The sequence below is a fragment of the Rutidosis leptorrhynchoides genome, chromosome 1, assembly GCF_046630445.1.
Source record: "Rutidosis leptorrhynchoides isolate AG116_Rl617_1_P2 chromosome 1, CSIRO_AGI_Rlap_v1, whole genome shotgun sequence".
Classification (NCBI taxonomy): domain Eukaryota; kingdom Viridiplantae; phylum Streptophyta; class Magnoliopsida; order Asterales; family Asteraceae; genus Rutidosis; species Rutidosis leptorrhynchoides.
Genome location: NC_092333.1, coordinates 157,012,845 through 157,019,744, shown reverse-complemented (window position 1 = coordinate 157,019,744; position 6,900 = coordinate 157,012,845).

Below are 6,900 nucleotides of genomic sequence, written 5' to 3'. Positions count from 1 at the left end.
CTAGAACGAAAATCTGAAGGGAAACATGAAGTCATTACTTAAACCCAAGGATTTAGTCTTAGAAACCCAACCTAGTTTCACACATCGTTTATGCGTTGACCTAGAATGAGGGCATTTCGGATCGTTGTCCTAGTCCGTCTCTCGACAAAATTTTAAAATTTGTCACTTTTTAAGCGTTGTTTTAAAAGCAAAGATTTTTGGGTTTTTAATGTTTTTGGCATACTTTAATTCAATAAGATTAAAAATAATGATAATAAAATTTCTCGTCCCGCCCTCGGGTAAAGCAATTTCGGTTCAACGACCTAGTCTTCAACTCACGACGAATTTTAAATATCAAATTTTTAACTTAATGAAATAAAGTAAATTTTGTTTTTAAATTCACACCAAACTTATATTTAAGATGCATAAAATTAAAAATTCATATTATTAATATTTTTATACATAAAAACTTATATTAAAAATATTAATTTTATAAATAGTTACAAATTTAAATATATTGATTTTAAAAAAGTTTACCATATTAATTTAATATTTATATATTAATTTTAAAAACAAGGTAAAAATTAAAATTAAAATTAAAAAAAAATTTGGTCTTTTTATCCCACTTTAATCAATTAAATATTATCAAAAATAAACGTCCCTCTTTTCGGTAAAGTAATTTCGGTTCCATAACTTAGTTTTACTCCTGACGAATTTTTGAAATATTTTGGGTTGATTAATTAAAGATATTTATACCTTAAGAATAAACGGTAAATTTCGCAGTGATGTAATAAATTTTTGTATGATATCAATAATTTCAGTTTCGCATACCTAATTTTATTGAATATCAATTTAATACTTTATAGCGAACGATTCAGCGTTTATTATCAAAAGGTTAAAAGCAATAAAATAAAAATAAAAACTGTACATACTTACCTATGAGATAGAATTCTCAGAGACCTGCTTTAGCCGACTCATAGGAGAGTCGTGTGATTTGGTTTTCCATAGCTACATAAGCGTAACCTCGATTCTTCAATATCTTTTCTTCTAAACATATAAACGGTCCTTCTCTGCATAGAGTAACAAATTCGGTATTTGAATATGTTTGATTATTTGAACATTTACCTTCGTGTGACCATTTTCCGCATTTATAACATCTTTCAAGGTGTCGTGCTCTTCTTTTTGTTGTGAATTTTGATTTTCCTTTACCAAAATGTGTCTTATGATGATCTTTCCTGAGTTCTTTCCTTACTTCGTCCATTTTGCCTCTTATAAATGATACCGGTTCACTCGAGAAGATGTTATTATTACGTTTAGTAATCATCGCGTGTAGTAGTAGACCATGGTTCAGATCAAAGGAATTCTTCATCTCCTAAAACCTAAAAAATAAAAAATTCAGAATGGAGGGAGAAGACTAGTTCTTTAGGGTCTGTTAGGGAAAGACCATTCGGATTCCATTTTCGAGAACTACACGAAAGCAGAATATCTAACTCTAACAGAAATATATATTATCCTTAAAAGATTCGAATCTTCCCACACTTAGTTAGCTGTGGTGTCGAAATTGTGATTAACTTCGTTTTCAATTGGACTATCAACAACTTTGTATATCTCTGACTTTTGCTTCAAGCCAATTGTTGATTTCTTCTGTAACTTTCACAAATTCAACTAACATTGCCTTTTCTTTAGGCGACAAATTGGATACTAATCGGTTACATAACTTAAAGTTCCCCTTAATCCTAGCATCTTGAATCCGTTTATAAAGTTTCTTCGTTGAACTGTTAAAAATGGGTTTGATGTGTTAAATCGCATATATAATTTATAATGGGAAATACCAGTTTAAAGATTACTACACACTAATGGGCAGTGTACCCGATCGTGCAATAGTATAGAAAATGATAAATACCGGTTATCGTTCCAAGGACAGTTCACACGCAATTCAAGATTATTAACTAAATGCAGTTAACTAAACAAATAAAATGAAATAAAAGAAATAACGGATATTTGGTTTTGGTTATTTAACGATTAACCAATCAAGATAGATTTAAAGTAAAAACAATATTTTTGTACTTTTAAGTTTATAGAAAATAAATGCATACTCAACAAACAAATTAAAGATAGTTTTAAAATCAATAGACAAAAAAAAATGCTCGCCTAGATCTTTTACCCTCAGTGTCGGATGATATAGTATTAAGCACAAGTTATAGTGATAAAATGCATGTAATTACTAAATCGGTTCGTTTAGAGTTCTCTTTTACGAACACTCAAGCTAGGATTTATCGGCTTAGGGTTCCCTCTCACCAAAGACCTCGTTGCTTGTGACTAAGTACTTAACTAATTCGAGATTTAGATTAAATTGGTTACGCGTTCGCTTCACACAATTCACCCCTGTTTTGTTCAACATATGTTACCCAATTTACCCCTTTGGTCCAGTAAGCACCCAACTAATTAAGACAAATCAATTGAAAATTAATGTACTAAATTGAAACAGGGTTCCCTTTGTCCAAACAAGTACACTAATCAATCTCATAACATACATCAACACCCACAAGTGTGGTTCTTTATCCAAACTCTAATTTATCATGCAAAAAAATCATATAACTATAAAAGAAATCATCCAAACACTTAAGAGTATACAATCTAGACAAACATTTAAGTATTTAGCTCATGACCATAGTATTAATTGAACACAAACACAAATAAATAATGCATAAATAAATCATCATCCACATAGACATGAATAATAAAATATAACTAACAATCATAAATATGTATTCATAAACAAATCTCCAGAAATTATGAAATAAAATAATAAGAAGAATGAACAAGAGATATAAATCACTTAAACCTTCTGTTCCTGACGTTTAGATATCTAGGACTAAAAATAATTAAATTGAGTTTTATCTCTCTGCCTTGCTTCTTCTTGTTGTGTGTCGACAAACCAAGAACAACCCCCCAAAAGAGTGGGGTCACGAGGCAACAATCACCAACTCTCTTTCTCTTTTTTTGTTGTTGCTATGACCGAAGTGAAACCCCAAGATGGGGCACACGGCTCTCGTCTCTACACAGCCGCAACACCCCGTATCGGCATTAGGTTATTATTATTTTAATTCTTTTGATCCATGGCCCATAATAAAAATTAAATAAAAGTCTACACAAAAATTTGGAACTCTTGCCCAAATCCATAACTAACGTCTCAAATCAGATCCAAATATCCAAGTAGCTCTTAGTGGACTCCTTATGAAGTAACCCAAACTCTTTTCAGCCCAACAATTAAACAATGGCATTTTCCAACATTCTGTCCGGTTACTATTCTGTCTCTATCTCTCAAATTGTTCAGAATTTCTAGAAACAGTGAAGATGAAAGTCGTAGCTCTTTTAGTTACGGACGTATGGGTTTTGGATTCGCCTTTTTTGAGTTCGTATGAGTAAGTTATAGCCGTTTTCGTGCAGACGCGCATATTTTGTAAAACCACAAACTTCTCACACAACTTCATCATTTTTTAACCATACTAACAATAAGCCTTCAAAAATGCGCACCTATAACCTCTAAAAACACACGTATTGACCCCAACTCTTATAGAGATCAAATATGATGATAATGTTGTGTCAAAAACACTCTAAAAAATCACTAAAACTCATACCGAATCACTTCTTGATGTCAAAACACAAATCTTCATAAATGCTACCAAAAATTAACCAAACCGCATCCAAACGGACCAAAATGCGACCGATATTGCTAAGATAAACATAGTTGAATTATGCAATATCAAATCACCTCACACTAGAGTCTTGCTTGTCCTCAAGCAATACCGACTCGAAAATAATCTTCTACCATATAATAACATCTTCAAAAGTATGTGTAGAACCAAACGAACATGAACTAATCAAGCAACTAGCGTGGGTACGGTTTTGAAGTAAATATTAACCATGGCTCCCACTTGCATTCCCAAATCAACATCTTCCCAAACCTCAAGCAATATGTAATGCATAAAGTAATCAAAGATAGTCTCGATAATGTACCATAATGATGAAGTAGAGAATCTCAAACCATAATATAAGTCTTCAAAGAAACCGGAAATCAAGTGGGAACTGAGCACCAAATATATAGCAAACGAACGCGCGGGCTACCCCGCAATTGGTCAAGCCAAGCCTCCAACAAGTACCTAACATCGTAAGATGTCGGTAAGAAAATAATGTGCTTAGGAGGATACACATTACGTCCAGATATCATCGATAGTCATGAGGTGACCGTATAATCCGGCAGCGGATTAGAAGATTACACACTAACGGCAGCAGCGCCAAAAACTTGATGTGTGTTATCGTGTATATTATTTATCAATGGAAAATACCGGTTATTAAAAGATTACACACTAACGGGCAGTGTACCCGATCGTGTAGCAGTATTGATATTGGTAAAATCCAAGATCGTTCCAAGGACAGTATTAAGTGAGAATTAAGTTTGCAACTAATAAAAGTAAACTAAGTTAAACTATGAAAATCAAAAGTACGAGAATATTTGTTTTGTGGCTATTTAACAATTAGCCAAATCAAAGATTGATTAAAAGTAAAAGACAATATTTTTGTGTTTTTAAGTTTATAAAGATAAATGCTGACTCAACAAAAAGTAAAGATATTTGAATTCAATGGATAAAAGAATGTTCGCCTAGATCTCCTATTTGCATTGTTGGATAATTTGTTATTAAGCACTAGTTCTATTTATCAATACACGCGACTACAGAGTCGGTTTACCCAGAGTTCTCTTTTAGCAAACACGTCAAACTAGGATTTATTGGCTTAGGGTTCCCTTTCACCAAAGACCTCTTTCGTTTGTGACTTAGTAATTAACTAACTACAAGATTAAGATTCAATTGGTTACGCGTTCGCTCCACACAATTCACCCCTATTTTGTTTAATCCTTGTTACCCGGTTTACCCCCTTGGTCCAGTAAGCACCCAATTGGTTAAGACAAATCAATTGAAAATTAGTGTACTAAATTGAAACAGGGTTCCCTTTATTCAAACAAGATCACTAATCAACCTAGTAACAATAATCAACACCCACAAGAATGGTTCTTAATCAAAACTTATAATTATCATGCATTAATCAATAAAACATTAAAGCGTCATCCAAACACTTGCAAATATTCAATCTAGACAAACATTAAAAGCTTAGCCAACAATCATGGTTAAAACCAAAATCACAAATAAATAAAGGAAAGAATTCATTGTTTATGACAAAGAAATCAACCTAATTAAATAAGAAATCGCGGATGATGAACGGATTGAAGGTTGAATCTGGAATGATTGAAGTGATTGAATGATCTTGGAGTTCTCCAAAAATCACCAAAAATCGCCCAAAAACTGCCACAATTCGTCTGGATGGAATAATGATAAATTAGGGTATTTTTTTCGGGCCTTAAATACCTGCCATAATAATCTGGACCGCCAGCTCGCCGCGCCGCGGCCAAAATCCTCGCGCCGCGACATAACACGCAAACTGAAACCCTTTTTAAACCTTGTTCTGATCTGGAAATTAGCTAAACGCCGCGCCGTGACATTAATCTCCGCGCCGCGACACTCTGTGTAAACTGGAACTCACGTGCATTTTCCTCTTTTTACTTACTTTAACTAACTCAAAAACAGAATACCCGATATGTACTTATCGTATTAAACCTCGGTGCACCAATAATAATATCCGATCAACAAAATGCCTCAAAAAATTCAAAAACCGCATCTCTTCTACAAATAGCTCTTCAAACTCGAACATTCTCAATATTATCAAAATAAACACCAAATCGTATCCAAACGGACTAAATTATGATCGATATCGCTAAGGAAAATGTGTATAAAATATGCGATATCAAACCACCCCATACTAGAGTTTTGCTTTTCCTCAAGCAATTAAACTCGATAATAATCTTCTACCATATAATAACGTCTTCAAACATGTATGTAGAACCAAACGAACAAGAAACCAACCCAACAACAACTAGCGTGGGCACGATTTGGAGTAAATAACAACCATGGTTCCCACTTGCATTCCCCTAAAATAACTTCCCAAACCGCAATCAATATGTAATGGATATAACAACCAAAAATAATCTCGAATAACGTACCATACTGATAAAGTAGAGAATCTCGAATCATAAATAAGTCTTCAAAGAAAACGGGAATCAATTAGAAACCAAACACCAACAAGTATAGCAATCGAACAAATGTGCCAAAAGAACGCACGGGCTACCCAGCAATTGGTCAAGCCAAGCCTCCCACAGTACCTAACATCGCGAGATGTCGGTAAGAAAATAATGTGCTTAGGAGGATACACATTACGTCCAGATATCATCGATAATCATGAGGAGATCATCTAATCCGTTAAGTCAATCATAGAGATTGAAGTTCATCAACCTTAAAAGCTGATATCTTACCTTTCCGGAGGTTATCCACTGGGAATCTGATCAGTCACTGACATTTTGTGTTTCATGGTGCGCTTCCGATTTGACTAGCAAATCTCCCTCATTGAGATAAGCTTTGACTACCAGCTTCCCTGTTTGACGTTGAGGTCTGGTAGATTTCCAGTCGATTTTAGCAATGACCTTTCAAGACTTTTCGTCACCCTACAACTGGTCTGGACTACATCTTCTGAAACAAATCAGTAAGTGTGTCGTTCGGGAGACTTGACTCCCTTAAGGATGGAAAAGATACATCCTGTGTGGTTAAATAAGCTGGTCGGGTGCAACTTTGTCCTTGTTAGGAAAAACAATGAGGATCGCCCTGTTTAAGTTTTCGATCTAGCGAATGGTCCGGTTTCGACCTCACGCCACTATCACCGTTCATACGGTTGACACCTGCCTTGGTGCAGATGACCTACGTATGAATTTTATGTTCATGTAGGATTTCACATTCAAAATAATGAACATGTTTT